The sequence below is a fragment of the Aythya marila genome (assembly GCF_965140915.1).
Source record: "Aythya marila genome assembly, chromosome: 4".
NCBI lineage: Eukaryota > Metazoa > Chordata > Aves > Anseriformes > Anatidae > Aythya > Aythya marila.
Genome location: NC_139045.1, coordinates 21,571,853 through 21,593,630, shown reverse-complemented (window position 1 = coordinate 21,593,630; position 21,778 = coordinate 21,571,853).

Genomic DNA, 21,778 nt, shown 5'->3' with positions numbered 1-21,778 from the left:
ATGAAAGGTTTATCTACAGATACTCCTTCTTTGATTTTTTTTTTTATTATTATTATTTTTTTTTAATAGCATAAGAGGCCACAAAATACCCATAACTTGTTTTTGCATTCTACTACTGTCCTCAGAATGCTCGGGTGTTCTCCAAGCACAGGAGAAGTGTAGAATTCCCAATGCAAAGAGATTTACAGATGAAAAATGAGGGATAAGAAGATTAGAACTAAAATATATGCCAATTTTGTAGAATATGTAATGAAATCCCTATTAATATGTAGACTTGACTATGAAGTTTCAGCATGGATCTCTCAGTCTTTGCAGAGGATTTGAAAAATCTTTTTGGCGTAATTACATAAATATGCAAAGGAAATCTCTTAGTTTGCCTATCTTATCTTGCAGAAGCTTAGTGAAAATGACAAAAGAAAGAAAAGTCTGGAAGAAAGCTAATAATCGCATTTTTCCAGAATAAGGACTAGAACTGTTGCTACTAAAAAACTACAGGAGGGATCAGTTTACTGAGGAGGAAATATTTGCCAGTAATTAAAGCTTATATGGACTAGTAAAGACTAAGGGGAGTTGTTAGGAAGAGCAAAAGAACCTAGCACATCCAGAAAAAAATAAGTTCAACAGTGGCTGATGAAATTTGTCCTCCCTTAGAGTGAAACAGCACACACTGCAGTGAATGAATTAAAGTCCCGTCATGTACCAGGGGATTCTCTGATCAGATGGAGCCTCTCAGGACAAAGATCTAGGCATCACTGTAGACAGCTCAATGAAGACATCTGCTTAAAATGTATCAAAGGTCAAAAAAGTGAATAATATTTAGGCCAGGTAGGGAATATTATGGAAAATATTACGATGTTATATAAATGGATGTACATCCCTACCTTGACTGTTAAATTCCATTTTGGTCAACTCTTGTGTGAAAATGATATAGAGGGGAAAAGTGAAGGTTAAACAAGGGCATATGTATATTTTCCTCCAGCTTAGAAGGAAGCAAAGGAGAAGGAAATACAACATCTGAATAGTAATCAAAATCTCATCTAGATGTTTCCCTTTGTTCTATCTTAATAAAGAGATCAACTAGAGACATGTATTTCTATGAAGTGTATGTTTTGTCTTCAGCACGAACCAACTTTTTTTTCTTTCAATTTAAGCTTTGTGATAGAGTGTTTAATTAAATGCTACACATCTGGGAATAAGAAATGGGCATTTAATGCTGTTAGAAAAATACAGATAAAACTGAAAAAGTTAATGTTTTAAAATATGTCATTTTCTGTTGTGTCCTAGAATTGCAATGTTCCTGTGTGGTTTAAGTCAGAGAGGAGAGCTGGTATTTTTCCTAAGTAATCCACTATGATTTTCTACTGTTCAACTATGCTAAAATAGCATCTAACATAGCATCTACAATGCTAAAAATCATTTTACCTACAATTATGCTTCTCCCAACAGCCCTACTGTCCCCACCAAAATTCCTATTCAGATGCTATGTGCATTATTTCCTCTTTTCCAAATCCAAGACATCATGCAGGTTTCACTGAGGGGAAAAAAAAAAAAAAAAAAAAAAAAAAAAAAAAAGCAGTAATTAAATATCCCACTGTATATAAGAAACTGCCGATGTTCTGGGAAACCTTTGCTCAAGTAAAGCTTAGATACGTGTTTTCTATTTGCAAGAAAAGCTTTTTAAGAAGTGGAAGCTGGAGGAGATTAACTCTTGAGGATACTTACGATACTTACTCTGTACGTTGAGTGGGAATGAATACTTTACAGATTGTGATTGCTGATCCTTGTCAGTTCAGAATGGACTAAAAGACAAACCCAGTAGTCAAATGGTCCTGTAGAACATTTTTCCAAATGTGATTTCAAAGCACTATAATAGCATTAGCTAGCAGTAATGTGAACTGGTTAGGACAATGTGCCCACATCTCACTCGTGTAGAATGAAGATTTTATGACGGGTAGAAATGCATGTTAGTTATCAAAATGGCTGCTTGAACAAAGGACAAACATTATCAAATGATTTATTGTAATGTGATAGGAGAGAATACATTCATAGTGGGAAATACAGCCACAATCATCTAGGCAATTAAATATTAAAGCTGTAAAAAGATGAAAATACTCAGGACCCATCTTTCTAATTCTCTTGTTTTTCTTTATTTCTGGTTGTTGTTTTTTTTTGTTGTTGTTGTTTTCATTTTCATATGTTTTCATTTTCATATGTTCTCATGAAACTGATTTTATATTTAATTTAGTTCATCTGCATACAATGCTCATTATTGTTTGATTCATTTTTTCTTACTTCCATGTTCTTTGTTTCTAAAGGGTTTTAAAGAGGTACTTCTACTCTGTCATCATCTCCCTGGGAAAAAATACTACATCCTTAAACAAATATTAAAAAAAAATGAAATCTAAGGATGATGTAGTTTCTGATGATTCTACATTATAAATTTCTAACAAAAATATTCTTTATCATATGTAAATGTTAATAAGACGGCTAAGCTCTAAGGTGTGTTGTTCTAAAATCTATCCATTTTTTGCAATAATATAACATTTTGCAAGATTTCTTCCTTAAAACATCATAGTACTCTGAGTTATTTAATTTTTATGCCACTTAAAATATTGAAATGGCAGGAGGTAAGGGAATGAGCTTTCTGATGAAGTACGTAAAGACAGTCACAGGTTTCTGAGCATAAGGAATATCAGAAAAATGTTGGAGAACAGAGGTATGCTCTTGAGCGTCTGGCTAACTTTCATCTGATAGATAGTGAATTAACTTAAAATGCCATAGGTTGGTCATTAGATAGCTTTTGATTACTGCAACTGCAGTAGTACTTAAATATCAGGAATTACAAGTAGGATTACAATTTAATTGAGAGCAAAAGACAAAGCCATTGCAGTCTCATTTCTAAAATATTTTATGGGTACTCTATAAAAATTGGTCAAGAATTATTAGATCAGTTACATAACTTTGTTGATATTTAAATCAGTCTCTTTTTTCATTATACGCTGCCATAAAATAATAAATATAGGTAAGGAGGCAAGAAGTTTGGACACCATTTACATGATAATGACTCCCTTTTTCTCATTCTAAAATACATTCAATCAGTATTTATACTATTAAATGCATGTGAAAATCAGTGTATATGGTCTTAATCTGAGTAACCAAGATTCTCTACATAATCAAGTTAGATGCCTCACTGAAGTTAAAAACTCTTAGATTCACAGTGCAACTCTTACCAATCAAATATGCAAGGATATCAAATACTGATGAGTTAGTTCTGATAAAAAACATTGTGACTAACGCCAGCTTTGTTATCTTCCTTCTACTCTGTGACAATTCCTGTAGAAGGAATTAAGTGCTTTACCTGCTACAGTTGACAGGCTGCAGGCCCATACTTAAAAAAAAATTATCCACCTGACTATTTTACTTGGCACAAAAACTGATTGACTATGGGCTCTAAAAAGTTCAGCCCAGTCAATTCCAACACATATTGCAAATAAAATTGTTATTTTCATCCATAAAACTCTTCGTTTAATTCTTTCAAAACTCTTCTATTTTATCTGACATTCTGATTTTAAAATGATGGGTTTAAAACTGTGTTAAACATTATCTCTAGTTACTGTTGACAGGGAAGAGATTTCATTACCATCAATATGTATATCATGTGTTTTCAACCTAAATACAGAATGAAACTATTTATTGAATAATTCTCACATTTTTGTTGGTTATGTTTAAGTCTGATAGCCATAGGTATTTTCCTTGTAACTTTTCCTCATATCTGTTTTAACTCCTGCTTTTTAATTTAATTAGTGTTTTTTTTTTTTGTTTTTTTTTTTTTTGTTTTTTTTTTTTTTGTAATTATTACTACCAGTTTTGGTTTAAATTCATTTTCTTAGCATGCTTGTCTTGTAACAGGCTTCAACTTCATGCATGCTTGTTCCTAGGAACTTAAAGTTGTATTTTTCTCATTTGGACTTCACATTTAGCATGTGAAAATGAAATAGTCTAGCAATCAGTAGTCATGCAGTCTGTGCTTTATAACTTATGTGGTATGGTGAATGATTTATCTGTCTATGAGGTCAGTTTTAGGAGACTACTTTATTCTTCAAACTTTTATTGTTTTAGTAAGAATTTCACATAGTGCAGGCAAGCAGAGAAATATCTTCAAAGTAACCAAGATTTTTCTCAAAGGAGCGGAGTAGAGTTTATTGAAGATCAAAAAAATTCAAATATATTAAAAGTGACTGTGTGATAGAAATCTACTAAAGAATTACATGAAAGTGGTAGGAGAAACTTCTGTAACGTGTAAGATAAAGCTGAAAAATAAGCTGAACCTCAAGCTGCCATTTATTTCACAGTTCTGTGATGTCATGGTGCCTGTCACAGGCTGTGTTGCTCTTCCACATGGGGCTGGAAGCCCTGTACGGTAAATCCTTGTTCCCCCCTTGGTTTCTCCGTGCATTATCGGAAAAGAAATGCACACACACTACTCTGCATAATACAAGGCAGTAATATTTAACACAGAGCTCCTGTGACATACACAAACCACTCATTTCTTGTTAATATGGAAACAGCAGAAAGTCTCCAGAGGGTTGTCCAACCTTATAATGAGAGCCCTGTGTTATGTGCAGCTCTGCAGCCTCAGAAGTGGCCATGGATTCATCCCCTGCTGCGAAATCTGGCTGCTGCCTGAGGCCCTGTGGAAATCATGTTTCTTGCTATGCCCGACCACGTGCAAGCCTCCCTGCTGAGAAAAGGAAGGAAATTCAGTGAACTGCGTTCAGCTCTTTCTCTCTCCCTCACGGTCTGAGACAGAGAGAAGAGCATCTGCAGGGCAGTATTTCCTTCCTATTTTTTTTTTTTCTTCTGGAGAGAGAAGTAGGAGGGGCATCAATATATTCCTAAGGATGTGCTGATTGTAAAAGTCAGTAAAGAACTAGATTTCAGGAGGACACTCATACACTGATAGATAGAGCAAAGATTACAAACTCAGCAGCTACCAACACATTGAAAAGAGGATGGAAGGAAGCCTTGAATAGTTCCTTGAAGAGGTGCCAAGACCACTGTAGGAGAAAAAAGAAAAGTTGTAATGTGAACCATCCCTGTCATGATATGTCAAAATCAATGAAATGATAATAGTCATATGACTTTTTATATTTTATCTATTTAATCTCATCTACTTGATGCCTATCCCCTTGTTTTTCACTTGGGGGACAAGTTCCAAGGGCCAGTGAAATATAACGGACAATATTCTGAGGAAATTACATGGAAAAATTAGGTGTTTAAAAACATAAACTAATTATACACACAAAACGCTGTGCAGCAAATAGCTGTGTATATGCTGTGGTGCTGAAGTGTTCAGAAAACAGCAAGTTAATAAGAAACTTACTAGTTTTGCCCCAAAGTGTACAACTAAAGGTCTTGATCTTATATGCAAAACATGTTTAGCGTTTGGATCAGAGGCTGGAATGACAGTGAACCTGGAGTGAAAACAGCAGTGTTAGGAAAGTATAAATGGAAAATGCTCTTGAGAACACGACTGGTGGAGAGAAAAGGAAATTTTCTTTGCACTATTTTCTTTTTCTTAGGTCTGATATTTCCTATTAAAAACCTGGTGAGAGCTTGGCTTGCTTAATTGAAGTTAATAGAGCTGTTATGAATTGGTCAGAAGAAAGATAAAACATTGCTGATAATGCTAATAGCAATGTTTTAATAAGCTAAGGAAAGGTAATTTTGCATGCAGGCAAAGATGTGCTTTTTTATTCACTCACTGGTGCTGCCTAAGTAGGGAAAAGCAAGCACCAAGATAAGACTGGGAAGAGCGTGACAGGGGTCTACAGCTGGAAAGAGATCTTTCACAAATGAGGAGAAGACTCAAATTTTGACAGTGGGAGAAAACAAGGCACTATGGAGATACACATGAAAGAGATGTGAGCCAAGAATTATATCAGATAGGCTGGAGGGAGGGGATTGCAAGAAGTGAATGCAGAAGTCAAGGATTCCTGTCTCAATGATTTCAGAAAGGAGGAGGGCCATCTTAGCGATCTTATAAAGAAACAGAATCAAGGAAAAAACTGAAGTTGAGATGTAGCTCCTACCATAAATTAGAAGAGGGGAAAACAATTCAAAAAGGAGAACCAAGAAAGAGAAGAAAGGGAAAGATTGCAGTTTTAGGAATGCCTTTATATATATTTATTTATTTATTTATTTATATTTATATTTATATTTAGCCACCTGGTTAACACAAAGAATCATCTACTAGTGTTTGTATCCTTATGTATGGAGGTGCAAGATAGATGCTTTCGATGTAAACGTTTTCTTTGTTTCTTTTGAGGAACAGTGATAGAGCACAAAATAATGTAAACCATAGAAATACAGTGTTTGCAGATCAGTCTGTTACAGTGTGCATATATACATACATGTAGTACTATGGATATTTGAAGTAGAATATTATGTTCTTAATGCATTTTGCAAATATAATGTGTGACCTAGTTCCAGGCTCTTGAACAATAACATTTGTGTGAATCCTATAGGATTCTGTTTTGTGCTTTTTTGTAGTAAGGAACTACTAGAAATTGTTTTGCTCCTGCCAGACTGCTGGGTGCATGCACGCACACACACACACAAAAAAAAGCTATGTGCAATTTTTTTTTACATGTTACAAACACAATAGTTTGACTGGTATGGAAAGTATATATAATCAAACTGTGTTTTTGAAAATTATGATATTCTCTGGCCCGTATGAGATGATTTATTTTTTTCTTGTAATTTTTTCAAAACAAATGGTGGTGTGAAATCACTGCTTAAATTCAAGAATTTGTCATCAACAACATTTTTTTTTTGTTTTGAGGCAGGAAGAGAAATGTACAGTACTTAAATTAAAAGGTTGTATGTCACGATTCTGAATTGGTGAGGCAAACAGAAGGTGGATACAAAGAAAGCAACTAAAACAGAATAGCCAATTGCTTTAAAATGGAGCTTAAAGTGTAAAGAAAAAAATCTTCTTTGGTTAGCATTTGCATGAAAGGAAGCAAAAACAACTTTTAAGTGTTGCTGAAATCCAGTAATTCTAGAGTATATTTATTCAATTAATATGCAGCATTCTGATTTTTTGCCTCCCTAGAGTCTACTTCATTTAGAGCACATGAACAAAAAAAACCACAAAACCTTCTTCATTAGCACTTAAAACAGTGCATGTTTCATCACACCAATTGTCAGCTTGGCTGCAATATCTGGATTATATTTTCCCTTTTTTTTTAAATTAAGTGTTATAGATAAATAGTGACTTACAAATACTACAATAGCATTTCCAGATATGGAAAGCTTTTTTTCCTTGTTGTTTAATATCTACTACTCTAAAGCTAGCTATCTTTTGGCTAGTTTAAAGCTGTTCCATTAAATAATTTACTGCAGTCATCCCCAGTAAATTTTTGCTATCTCAGGTAGAAAGCAGGGAGGTTCAGTTCAACTGTGTAAGAAAACAGGTGAAGGGCGTCATGTCATTGAGAACCTCACCTTTTCACAGGATTCTGGTTCCAATTTTGGAGAGAAATAAAGAACATTCTAGGTAACAGCATAGTCAGATATTTTGCTCTTTATTTGTGACTTTGGGAATAAATTACAGTGCGGGAAAAGCAGCTGAAAACATGGATAAAAGTCGAATGCAGGATTATTGTAGACCCTGTCAAAATAAATGGGAGAATATTTTTTAGTATGTAATTAAATGTCAAGATTTGTGAGTTAATGGAATTTCTGTAGTCACATCAAGGTCAGACGAGCAATTACTGTTTATGAATTATCTGAAATCTTGTATAGCCTCTTCTAGCTAGTCTTCTAGCATCTATTTTTATTAGACATCTTTGCCATTTCTGATGTTTCTCCCCCATAGTTTCTGTTAACAGCAATGTGCTGCATTTTGTCAATTCTGTAGTTGTTTGCAAAACCTTCCTTTATTTCACTGAAGAGCTTGCAATTAGCCCACTTCTCCCTATTGAGAAGCATCTTTGTAATAACAGCTTTCCTGGCAGAGCTTTTGTTAGGCAGATTTTAAAATCAAGAGTCTACAAAGGTTGGGAAAAATCCAATCATACAAAAGTTCAGCAAATCCCTTTCAAGGTCATATCAGTTAAGATTACGTAGATTTTCCACTTCAGCACACATTAGACTTCAGCATTTCTAGGGACTCATTCGGAGGGCTAGAATTAATAAAATAAACCAATTCTTAAATGAAATTGTTTGCTAAACTCAGAGAAAAGCCTGGAGTCTTTTTTTTTTTTTTTTTTTTTCCCCTCTATCTTTAATGGAGTTACCTTTCTTCCCCATGTAGCCTCTTGCATCACTTTCTTTGAAGTCGTTGACAGTGTTTGTTTTGACAGCCACTGGGTGTGGGAAGTATAAGGCTATAGCAAGCATCTCCGTAGCATAATCCGACCAGTCACTGTTGGTCACTGATCCAGCTGCATGCAGCAGCTTAACAGTCAAAGGGCATGGTAATTCCCTCCTTCTGTCTTTTCTTTCTTCCGAGGCAAAATCTTCACCTGGTGTTTTTGATTCATGCATTCTAATTATGATGGCTGCCATCGTCAGCCCTGTGGGTGACACTAGAAATTCTCTGAGCCAACAGCTAATACCACAGCTTGTTAAGCGACCATGTCAGCCTGATTTTAGGGCCCATTTTGCAGTTCACCGCAGGCCTATCTAAAAGCATCAGGAGTCTCCGTCTAGCAGGACAGGCTCATTGTCTTTCTAAATGTCTCCTTCTGATAAGCAGATCCAAATATGGTTCATTCACTGTGGATTTGAAGGCACAGTGGGGAACTTGGCTCACAGAGTGGATACAACAAAATGCTTAATATTTTCACTTGGTATAGAGCTAAAGAACCCAATTTTCAATTCCAGGATAAAAACATTTACTCCCTGACTATGATCAAGAGTTTGAAATTTAAATCAGAAGTCTTCGAAAGCTATTCTAACTCTCAAAGGAGCATGCTTTCCCATACTTAGTACAAAGAAGAAAATCCTGGGTTTGAGTCACACAGAATTCACACGATGACCAGAAATGTTCTTTGTTGCCTAAAGATATTGTAGAATTTCTTCTCTGAATAATTTTGTGTAAAGTATGTGATGTGATGCTGGTGGTTACTAACAGCGGTATGAATACTGCAGACTGATCTGTCTTGCAAACATTATTTGTTTTTAAATAAGTGCTACAAATGCTTTACTGCCGTATATATTTCTTTTTAATGTTTTGGCTGACCCAAGCTTTGGCAACAGAAGGCAATGAATATCTTTCAGCTGCAGGAAATGAGAATTTTACAAAAAGTATACTAATGCGGCTCTCTATATTTAACTGCCTCTCTGATCTGCAAACTATTATTTTTTTCTGGATAGAAACATGGCTAAGTTTTCTTGCACTACACAGGCATTTTGTCTTCAGAATTAATAGAAATTATAAACATGTATTAAGAATAAAGTGTGTTTTCCATTTCATGCTAATAAGTGTATTTGAGATTGTATTTAAACATGGCTGCATTGAAATGCTGCTGCTTAGTTCATCTAAGGATCAGCAAAGATGGATACAAATGCAAATAGCTGGACTTCCTGGTAGCATAAATCAACAACTATAGTATCAACAACTATAATATCAACTCTATACAGTTTTTGTTCTGTAGGACAAAATCAGTTACTTACCAATGAGGTATGTAAAAGTGCCTATCTTGCAGAATTATCAGTTTGAACCAGTATGCATATGGGATGAGCTAATTTAAGAACTCCACAGGAAATTAGAGTGGCTCTTTTATTATCAACATCCATTTCCTAAATACTGTGTTGCTTTTGGCTTATATTCCATTGACATATAATAATGATACTGAAGACTTATTTCGTCCCTTTGTAAGTTGGCAAACTGGCAGCCATGCCTTTCTGTAAGCTTACTTGGGGAGATAACTAAGAAGCCCGTTTTGTTGCAGAAAATCTAGTAATTTGTAGCCTGTGTTCCCCTTAGTGATTGTGCTTTCATGTGTAACATGCTGTTGGAAAACTTATTCCCCCCTATAGATTCTCAAAGGATTTATAGGAAGAGGGCATTTCCAATATACATGATAATTGTGCTTTGGCTAACATGTATCTTTTTCCATTTTTGAAGTGCAGATTTTCTAGTGTAGTCAAGAAACTGTGGCAAACCTATGCTTTTGGCTTCACAAGACAAAAAAGCAAAAAAAAAAGAAAGAAAAAAAAAAAAGCCTGACTGTGATACTTAGAGGTCATGCATATATATATATATGTATATATATATATGTATATTAATACTGAACAGGCAGAATATTATCCTTATTTTCCATCCACTTTTTCATTAGTATGTCTGGAGGCTTTTTGTCCTGGTATAAAAACCCAAATATAGCATGGGGCAAAAGCTCTCCAAAGTACAGTCTGGAACTGTAAGAGGAAAAATAGCAGCTATGTGAACTTAAAAAATGCAGATATGTGTAGATGTCTACAATTACCTAAACAAAACCAGATCATTCAGGAAGAAATTACTATGAGATATTTTGTGGGAGTGAAAATATGGCAACAGGCTAAGGATTCATTCCCACTGCAATGGCATAGAACTGCCTGTGGAGAATTGTGTTACATTTGCATTTGCTAATGCGGTTTGTTAACTCTCAGCTTATATGAATGATATTAATTCTGGTCTAGACAGGGCCTAACAGAGCATAAACTTGAGCCCAACATCATTTTCCCTTCTTGAATGTCTTAAAAAGTAAAAATCTCTTCTGCTTCTGAAAATATTTTGCATCACTGTAAATATGTTCATGTTGGAATTGACTGTGTTAGCTCATAACCCCAAAGTGAATCAGACAAAATACTTCACCGCTGAGATTTAAGGGTAAGTGACGTCATGGAAACTTGACAGGGGCGTCTTTTATCCCCCGTCAGTAGCATCCTATTAAGTAGAGCAAACACCCATACTGATTAAAAATCACATTTGTTCTTAACATTTACAGACTCTTAAAATTTATGCAGACAAGTCCAGTATTTCTCCAAACAGCTTTATAGGAAATATTGGTTATGATTTCAGTACCAGTGGACCAGTCTGCGTCCTGTCAATCAGAGTATCCTGTCCGGACTTTGTTATCTCCATTCATTCTTTCCAGCAGGCTGCAGGCTGCTTTCAGGTCTCAGAAGATATAAGCCCTTCCTTTAAAAATAACCAAGAGCTTAGCAATGAATAGTACTGCTGCCTCAATTCCTTCCATTATAAAGTCCTGCCTAATGCTTTTCACTTTACTTTTCATTTCCTTTGTAGTGCTGAGATCTGGGAAAATTAAGATCTATGGTACTCCATATTCAAGCATATATTTGAGACTCGCAGCTTGCAGCATTCTCACATGATCTCTGCTATTAGTGAATGTAAAAACAGTTTCTACCCATCTCCCTTTTCCTATTTGCTGAACTAATAGATTAGTGGGAGAGATTTTCCATGCATAATGCAAAGAAATAGCAGCTTAGCTCACGGATTTTTTGGTTGACCATAGGCTGGGAGAGAGGATGAGAATTCAGAAATTTTGTAATTTTTTCTTTACAACTTTCTACTTGGAATTTTGTCTCTAAGAATATTATCCTCCTTCTGGGGAAGGTGCTGGCAAAGAGCTGTTAATTTCTTCTATACACTGATCTTAATGAGGTGGACAACAAAATGCATGGATGATTGCATGTGTGTAAGCATTGTATAAACTTGGAAAAAAATTAACAGATCATTTGTTCAGGTATTGGTCAGTCATAGAAAACTTATTGTTACATCAGACTGTTAAACTCAAGGCTAATAAGGAAGTATTGAAGGAAAATACTAAAGGACATCCCCATGATACATGCAAGCCCTAAGTTTAGTGTTCTAAACTTAGTGTTCCAGTTTTGGAACTGGAGGATCAGAAGATGCTATAGCTCTTTGCAGTACATCCTGCTTTCTTGCAAAATACATAGCTAGCACTGAAGAATCAGTTTTAGTAGGAATAAAAATATTTTTACTATGTGCATAAGCTCAGTCTCTGGTTCTGCTTGGTACGCTCAGGTTATCTCATTCATACAAGTCATAAAATGCTTTGCCTTTTATTGCAGAGCAATCTCACAGCACATGAACTGGGTATCTCTTGGTTAAAACAGGATTGGAAGATGTGATCCTAGCAGTATACCTAATCTGTTCCAATCCCCGGATATTTTTTCTGCGGGACCGTGGCTAGAGATAATCCATAGCCCAGTCTGAAATATATGGGGAGGATGGGGGACCTCGATACCCACAGCTGCACTTTACAAATCTACTCTCATGGGGCTGTACTACTATGAGACACAACCATAGTTTCTTCCGTTTTATATAGTTTTGTTTATTGGTGATGTAGTAACAATCTCCAAAAATTGCAGGGAATCTGTGAGAAAGTAAAAGTGCCCTTGATGGTTCTCTCAGCACCCAATACTAACAATGTCTGAAGAAACTCATCTCTCTTCTCTTTTTTTTTTTTTTTTGTTCTTTGGTGCCAATAACCATTCTTCCAAGCTGAGAAGGAAATGGTTTAGCTTTGACTTTTAAGTTAGAGATGCTTTAGCAAGTTTCCTGAACTTTTGCAGCCACCGAATGTTTTGTTGTTAAGTCCTAAGGCTGATCTTGCCTTTTTGCACTTAACAACTAACATTTCAGAAAGATTTAGAATAATGTTAGATATATTACATGCAGTGAAAAAGGACCAAAAAATACTGTTCTTTCCAAACATAAAGAAACTCAGAAAAAAGCAACTCATCAAAGATGTAAATGTAACTGCATTACCAAGTTCTCATTTTCTAAGTAGTGTCAATTAAATAAACTTGAAACTGGTGGCTATAATCCTCAAGGTTGGATCTGATTAACAAAGCAAGTGATAGCCTGCTGATTCTAAAGCAAAAAGCCAAATAAATACATGGTGCCATTTTCAGCAATAAAGTAATAAGCAGTTTAGAGTAAATGTGATTGGCATAAAATAATGTTAGAAATAATGTCAAATACTCTCATGAAACAGCTTAGTGATGTCAAGTTTGCAAAATAGGATATCTTTTCAACAAATATATCTACAGTGTTAATCAGAGTTAGGATGACAGATATGGTAACAAATTATTCATGGCAAATTTAAATTATGTCCTAACTAGTGCTGCAATAGCAACATTTATTTAATCAAAGCATGATCATTGTTTGACAATTACTTTTAAAAACTTCCATAAAATCAAATAGATAATATTTGTCCAATTGTAATAGCTGAGCTGTGCCAGCAGTTGGAAAGCTTACACAGCTGTCCAAGGGAGTAAAGAACCAAGAAGTATTTGTCATTGCAGTACATGGCCTAACTAAATACATTTCTTACTGTTAAATAGAACTACTTGCATGTAAAAGAAAGCAGAGATTTATATTTGACATCTCAAATTGAAGAATCAACTTAGAGGAAACGGTGAAACTGGTAGCCACTGAAATTACATTGGGTAAATAAAACAAGTAGTTTCCTTTACAGTATGGCAAATTACTGAAAGTGCTTTAACTCTGGAGAATGCAGCACTGGCCATAGTGGTTCAGACAGCAGCTCCATCTAACCTATCAGTCTGTCACTAAGATTCCCGTGCATGCATACACACACAGGAGAGCTATGCAGGCATATGATACCTCCCCTGATATTCTCCCAGTTACCAACCATTCTAAGATTAGAGTCAAAGGGAGACAGGTATGGGTCTAGGCACTTGGTATGTCACAGATCATTCTTCTTTGTTTCCCAGTCTGCTCTTGAACCCATGCAGACTGAATGTTAATAGCCTTCCCCAGCAAAGATTTCTACAAATATCCCTCCTTTATTTTTGGAATTTGAGTTTCAACTAGGTCCTCAGCTCTGGTATTGTAAAAGAGAATGACTGGTCCCTATCCACTATCTCAGTGTTTCTTTTAATTTTGTAGACTTCTGAAATCCACACAAATACATTTGTTATCAGATGGATGGCCCTTAGCCACTGCTGTTCTTCCTCATAAAACAGTGCTCCTGTACTTTTAACCACTGTTATAGCACTCTTCTGAATCTTTCTTGTAATTTTTCAGATGGGGGATAGAGTATTCAAGGTATGGCAGATCAATATATTTGGGGTACAATGTAAATAGTATAATGATATTCACTGTGTTGCACTGTGGTCTATTCCTGATACTTGGCTTAATTTCTGACTGCTGCTGAACCTTATCTTGACTTAGCCTTTGCTAATGGATTTTTGTTGAAAGCTATCTGGAAATCAAAAGTCGTTATCTCAACTGCACCTCCCTGTACCTCAGCTGGATCTTTCATATGCTTCTTGATTCTCTCAAAGAGTGTCAGTGCATTTTAAAGGCACGATTTGCCCTTGCAAAAACAATGCCTACTAAATATTTATTTATTAATTCCCCCCCAGACATTTATTCATGTGACCATTAATCAGAATCTTTATTTGCCTGGCAAAGATGCTGGGCTTAGACATCTACAGTTCCTCTGATTTCTCCTCCTTTCCCTCTTACCCTCTAGTACTAACGCAGATTTAAAGAAGAGGTTTTATACCATCACTAATAGTATAGGCACTTCATCTCTGGGTTCTTTTAGATACCCTTTCTGAATACAATCTGGCCCTAGGTGTTTGTTGCCATTCATGTTTGTCAATGTGTTCCATAGTAAGTTCTACAGTCCCTTTAATGTCACATCCTCTGATGATTTGCTGCTAGGGACTGGAAAGGGATTGTTCTGAGTTTCTTCCACAGTGATGCAAGGAACTTGTCTGAGCACTTCTTATGTACCCTTCTCATCGACCAATGCCATAGAATCTCTAGCAAGTGTCTTTCTTCTGATAAATTTCAAAGATTTGTTATTATTACTTATTTCTTCCCACTACTTGCTCTTCAAGCTCCCTTTTTAGATTTTTGGTGATGCTCTTATATTTAATCAGTCAGCATTTGTTGTTCTTTTTATTTCAAGTACTTCCTTCTTTGTAGTAACCTTCTTAACCCTTTCTGATTTTTCAGTATAGTATCTTTAAATAATTTCCATACCATAATTTCCAAAATGTCGGTAAAGATTTGCTTCTCTGAGTTGCCCTCTGAAGCTTCTTTTCAATAAGTGTCTTCATATTTATTCTTGAAATGCCTGGAAAACATGGTTCCTGAAATCTTCAAGATTAAGAAGGATACTGTCTCACAGCAGGAAGCATATATTGGATGTATTGAAGCATCATTTTCCATAATTTATGCTGACTGCAGTTATAATAACAATGTTATTTTTATTTTTCAATTCTCCAACAGGAGAAATATTTCAGCGTGTACCAGAATAAATTTCTCACAATATATATATATATATATTCCCCGTTTTGACCTTCATTATAAAGTTTTAAAGTTTGATCTGTTACTTCAGTAAAAGATCTCCAATGACAGAAAAATATCAGAATAGTTCATGCAGCCTGTTGTCTAACAAAGAAAGCATTTCAGTTTTCCAGGTGAGATGTTTTAGTTTTAATAGTGTATACATGCTGTCTTGACACCAGGGCAGCCATTCCTTCCTTGGTTGTTAAATTATGGCACAAACATTTCTTATCAATTGCAATTTTACAGCCATTTCAAGGCTCAGCTTTGGCCCCATGGTTTCACTGTGCCTGTACAATTGAGGAGAATAGCTTCTGTGATGGGTACTATTATGGTCATTGTGTTCCTGCGAGGTGGACTCTGAGGCTCTGCTGAAGGTGGACAAGATGCATAAAAATCTGTGGTCCTTTGACTACTGTCGACAGATTTATGTGAACCCCCAAGATGTAAAGAATGTGCTGCTTTCCTTATTCCATGCAGACTATGAAAGCATACAGTTTTACAAAAGATTACCTCTTTGCACCACTACTGTATGGTTGACAGTTAATTTCAAGAGGCAGACTATGTGAGGAGATGTTTTGCATCAGACTTCTTGATTTTGTAACATTAAATAATCATCCTCTGATTGTTTAATATAAGAGCTAAGTGGCTTTTTTTCCACTGTTACACTTTCTTAGGAATGATTCCTTGACTGTGTGCTTTCTGTCTGCAAAACTGAAATTCAATTAGGTATCTACTCACAAAAGCATACTATTTTGTGCAGTTTATCATCTTAGATATTTAACACATCATATATTTAAACTGTATGCTGATACAGAGTTTTGGGGAACTGCAAGTTTCAGAAAACTGTTTCAAAGTGCACCTACTTCTGCTCCTTCTGTTCCAACTAGTATTGATTACTGTATTTCAGTATGATTTTACAAACTCTAGGCAATCTGATGACTTTTTCATTTTTTGTATCACTTGTTATCTGCTTACAGGTGTTCCATGTAAACATTGGTACTAACAGAATTCAGGATAGAACTCATTAAAAAAGAAGAGTGGTTTGTGATGTAAAATATAGCTGTTGCTAGCGATACACAATATTTCATGAAAAAGACAGATTCCCTAATAGAGCTATTCTTACACCTTTCTATCTACATCGAGCACTGCCAAAGACAGGATAATTGGCTAGAAGAACCAGTAGTGTAGTCTTGCTTGTGAAACTTTGGGACAAAATGTAAAATTTAGAAATACAAAATTCTAACGGCTAAATAGTTAACATCAGTTGTCTAAGTTTTCATGTTTCCAAGCACTGTTATATATTTCAATGTTTCTGGAATGTAGTTTTTGTTGTGCTGCCTATATGTTTTACTGTTAATTCCCCATTATTACCTAGCGGAATATAAGCACATGTAGCCATAAACATTCTCTGTTCATTCTGCCAGAGAAGGTTATATATATTATCTCGGCTTTGCTTAATCCTATTTGGAAGATACAGAATTTAATTCTGGTCAAAACAGGAAAGTAACTCACCTCTAGCAGACATATTCCTGTTGGAGTATGTCTTCAGTGAACTGATTGGAGCTAAAGTCCTGCATAAACTTTCAGTGTGAGCTTGTTGGGATCTAGCATTTGCTTTGTTCAATCAAGCAGTGGATCTTCCTCTTCTTTTTAGCCAGTTGAATAAAGCCCTTTATTTCAGGAATGGCTAATATGGGTAACACTAGGAAATCTGGTAGCTAATAATTGATTTCTCAAAAGCAGACATTAAGGGATAGTGGTCCCCTGTCAGCACTCTAAATTCAGTCCTTTTTTCCAACTGTACTAGTCAGTTTGTCTACAGTTTTATTCCTATCCAGGTCATTATTTACATAAACTGAACAGATGATCTCTGAAGAACTCCCTGGTCATAGTCCAGAAAAACAAATGAAAAAATTAATGTGCTTTCTCATTTGGGAATGTTATACTCTTTTCTAGTCAAACTGCATGAATAGAAAAATGGGTGTAGCCAAAAAGAACGTCTGTAATTTTTTAAAATAGCATCTCAATTGGTCTTATAAACTCAGAGCTTTGCACTATGTTATTATAGACTTTCCATACCTCCAGCCATCTTGATCTTCAGGCCATGTGTATCCACGGTCTGTCTGCATGCATGTGTGCAGGTATGCCCTGAGCTTGTCTCTCCTCCATCTTCTATTATCTTTCTTTTCCTCTTTTTGAAGATCAGGCTATATGCTTTTTTTTAAATGAAGCATGAAATTCTCAATCTCACTTAATCACTCTAAAAAGAGTACTGGGAATTTACAAATATAATAACTGTTGTGAGACTCATTTTTTCACCTTGCATTCCTAATTCTTATCAGCTTTATTCAAATAATGTTAACTTAAAGAGCAGGTGTTCCATTCTTTCACACGCACAAATATATCCAAGATTATCTATCTGTGAGTACTGTTATTTGCTACTCTCTAAACAGACCCTGGTATTTCAAGCCGCTTTCCATACAGGGCATTTTCTAGGTCACTGAGACCTCATTAGATATTTCAGAACTGTGTTTGCAAATTCCTAATACTTGTAAGCCTGAAGAAGGTATTCTATCCAAATGCTGAGAAACAATCTGTAAGCTTCATTCAAGTGGCATGTACTTTGTTGTCATTTTTCATTACACATCAGTTTATCTTTAAATCTGCGGAAAATGTCTAGCCAGAATGTTTATGGCTTTACTAAAAATTAAAATCCACAGCTTACGACATTTTTAGAAGGATTCAGACTAGAGCACTGCAACTCAAAGTGAGTAGTACACTCTTAGATTGTTCATTAACATTTTCCTTGGAGTTTTATCAATTTATAAGACCGCCTATAAGGTTTGACTAGTTAATTGCATTAATACTGACCACAGATTGGGAAGTCAGTTTTCAGTGAAACAGATGATAAATCCAAGTTACAAACACATTTTGGGTTACATAGCAATTTTATAGTATTGTTTTTATTTATGCAGGGCAGCTTCATGGCTGCATTTTCTGAACATTAAACTGAGAATATAGATTGCCTTCCAGATTGATATAGTCCCTCTAGTCCTGCAACTTTATAGCATGTAAAAATGTTTGCTATATTCCAACTTTAATCAAAGATGGAAAAGGATTAAACAAGCAGTCCCTGTAGCCATTCAACAGAGTATCTTACATTCAAGCATGGCACCGGGAACCCCCATGGGGAAGTGACAGGATGCGACTAGGAAATGTTTGTTACTAACAGGATACAAAGAGTGTTCTTTTACTTACTAATGTAAACAGGTTCAAATTATCCATACTATAGCATTTCCCAAAGGACCCACCTAAATATTTTAACAAGAGAATTGTAGAAAGAGGACAGAAAATCTACCATGACTTCTGGTGTCCAACCACAGATAAAAAATTGATTGCAATTCCGTTGGTTTCAGAGGTTTTTAGATAGCAATTTCTATTTCTAAGTCTCAGCATAACATTGAAAACATAAGGTGTTTTAATAGGCACTTGTATTTTAATGGCAATACATAGTAAAATTACAAGTGCATCTCTTCATAGCACTGTCTTTCATGTACATAAATATAGAGCAGATTATACTTATTTATAGTACCTTCTATCATGGAAGAACAGAATTTAAATATAATGTCATTGCTGAATGTGTATCCGTTTTGCTGTGTAATTGTTTTTCTGATTATATAACATTAAAGTATTTTGGAAAGCATGTAGTGCAAATTCACAGCGGTATTTAGAGTATAGTGCAGATTCATCAGCTGTAATTGAACTCATCAGAGTGCTGACTAATTGAAATCAAAAGTTCACATGCATTTATATAAATGAAAATACATATGTGTAAATATGCATTTATATATAATATTTATATTCTAAATATCGACAAGGGAATTTCTATGTTTCAGGAAATCTTTTATAAAAGCTATATTTTATATAAATATATAAAATCTATTGACTGTTACAAGCATGTGATCACCCAGTGTTGATTTGGAGCAAAATGTCTGTGATAAGCACTTGGTATTACTTGCAAATTCTTATGTGTCACCAGAAGGAATGCTGGATATTCTGGAGGTGAATTGCTGGTGGAAGATAGCCATAACTCTGGGTGTGCGTCTTTGAGCATAGCAGAAGTTGGGATGAGATCCAAGCTCTGGGTGTGTGGGTCATATATGAATATAAAAAGCACGGATTGTATAGAAAGGAAACAATGCTCTTGTAAACACAAATTGAAATCTCTATGAATCTCATCTTGGTTACACGCAAGGGGGGTGTATTCTCCACTGAAGTCTAATGGGATGTGCATCGAGGGGAGAATAATATGCGCCATTGCCTTGTTCACTAACAGGTGAAGGGTAATACAGATGAAATTGGAGAACTAATGGGCAAGGCAGTTCGCATTAGCATATACAAGGCAATTCCACATTTTTCAGCAAAGCAAAAGCAAAGTAGTGGCATAAACCAAGGAAAGATTAAGTCTAAGACCTGCTGTCGATGTGATGAAAACAACTTGACATTTGAGTCTTTCAAGTGCTGGTTTATCACATGAGTGGCTCAAATGATTACTTTCTCTGTAGAATCTAACAATGAGGGAACCTGAAGGACCTGCACACCGTATCAGGTACAGAGGAAAAGAAATGATGAACTGTATGAATTTAGAGATGCAACATGAAGTTGTGTTTGTTTTCCACATTTCTAGTAAACAACTGAAGAAAGTCACCTGCCTAAAGGAGCATGAGAATTTAATAATGTCATTTGTTGCTGATAGATCAATTGATCGATTGATTGATCACCAATTCAAGCCCTTAAAATCAAGGTATAACCTAAGAGCCTTTCTGTTTTCTGACTGTGTATCATGCTGCTGAGTCAATTTACAGGTACATATCAGATCATTTGTCTGTTCAGCATCGTGCAGGATAGCTGGCGCTGCTGCAGCAGGGGAGGAGCGGCAGGAGGATACTGTGAACAGGTAGGGAGAGTACGGGTGAAAGGAGCCCATAGTCACCCTCAAGAATTGCTTCATGTTCTGATCTGTAGTTTTTAGTGACTCAGAAATCATTCCTGTAGCTTATGTCATCAACCACAGAAATAGCAGTTGTATTTTTATTTGTTTTTTAACTGAGTAGACCGGACTTGTGTCAATGACTTTTTGCCACTGTGAATTCCAGAGATTGATGGTACATACAGACACTCAGTTTAAATGTAAGGCATTTTTCCATTCCTTCATAGACATTTGAGGACAAATACTCTTAAATGTGGCAATTGAAATACATACCATATGATGTTTTAAATGTGTTTCTGAAACTTTTTAATATTGTGAATGGATCTTTGATATCTGCCATCTGGAGAAACACATTTTTATCGGTGTTCTCTTAAAAAAAAAAAAAGTTCCTTTTTTTTTTCTAAAGATTTTGCAAGACTGCAGGTCAAAGATAATTATTCACCAAAATCAAAACACCTCAAAAGATACTTGGAACAATATTAAGAAAATTTAACATACTGCTTTAAATATGAAACAATTTATTTAAATATGAAACATATATTACACCAGTTTTATTACTTTAAACAAATAGCCCCAGAAGGCAGAAGACCTTTAATTTAATTCAAATTTGTTTCTAATGTAGCTGTGGAAAGTCACATAGCTTTCCTCTGTTTATTATAAATAACAAAAAAATACTTGCACAGAGGTTTTAGTATTCACTGATATCAATTAAATTTTGTTCATTCTTTTCTCCTACAAGAGAATATACACATTTGGAATCATCTATCTTATATTGGTCTCTAACAGTTCATTATACTTTCTAAAAGTCTTTATAAGAGGTAACAAGAGGAAATGAAAGGTTCCCTGGTTGGACTAAAACCAAGGAAGATTTTGTTTATTGTGGTCACTGAGAATCAGTAATTAGCATTATTAATTCCCTCTGGAAGTGGATGACAGCTGTATATGTGATCTAAGATGTCTTTCAGTATACAGGCAAAGTCCACATAATCATAATTCACATGCATCCTTGAAATTGAATCACTGATGGTATATACACCAATGAGTTCTTTAATTATAGGGGGTCTGTTCTATAACTGAACCTCTGCATGCATTTTTAGTTTTATGATACAGTAAATTGTTTTATAGCATGAGTTTTCACCAAAAACAAACAAACAAAAAAGTTTTTTAAACTGGATTTTTTTAAGTAGACCTTACTAGATTACCATTAAAATAATTTTGATTGAAATATAAACGATACTAAAAAAAGAAGCAAATCTCAATCCTGTTTTAAACAAAAACAAAATTTAATTTTTTAGCAATAACAACTGACTTCAGAAAACCTAAGCTCCAGTAAACAAATTGGTGAAACAAAACCTCACTAAAAATTTGATTTTTTTAAAATGATTTCTGTTACTTATTTCTTCGCTGGATTTTTTTTT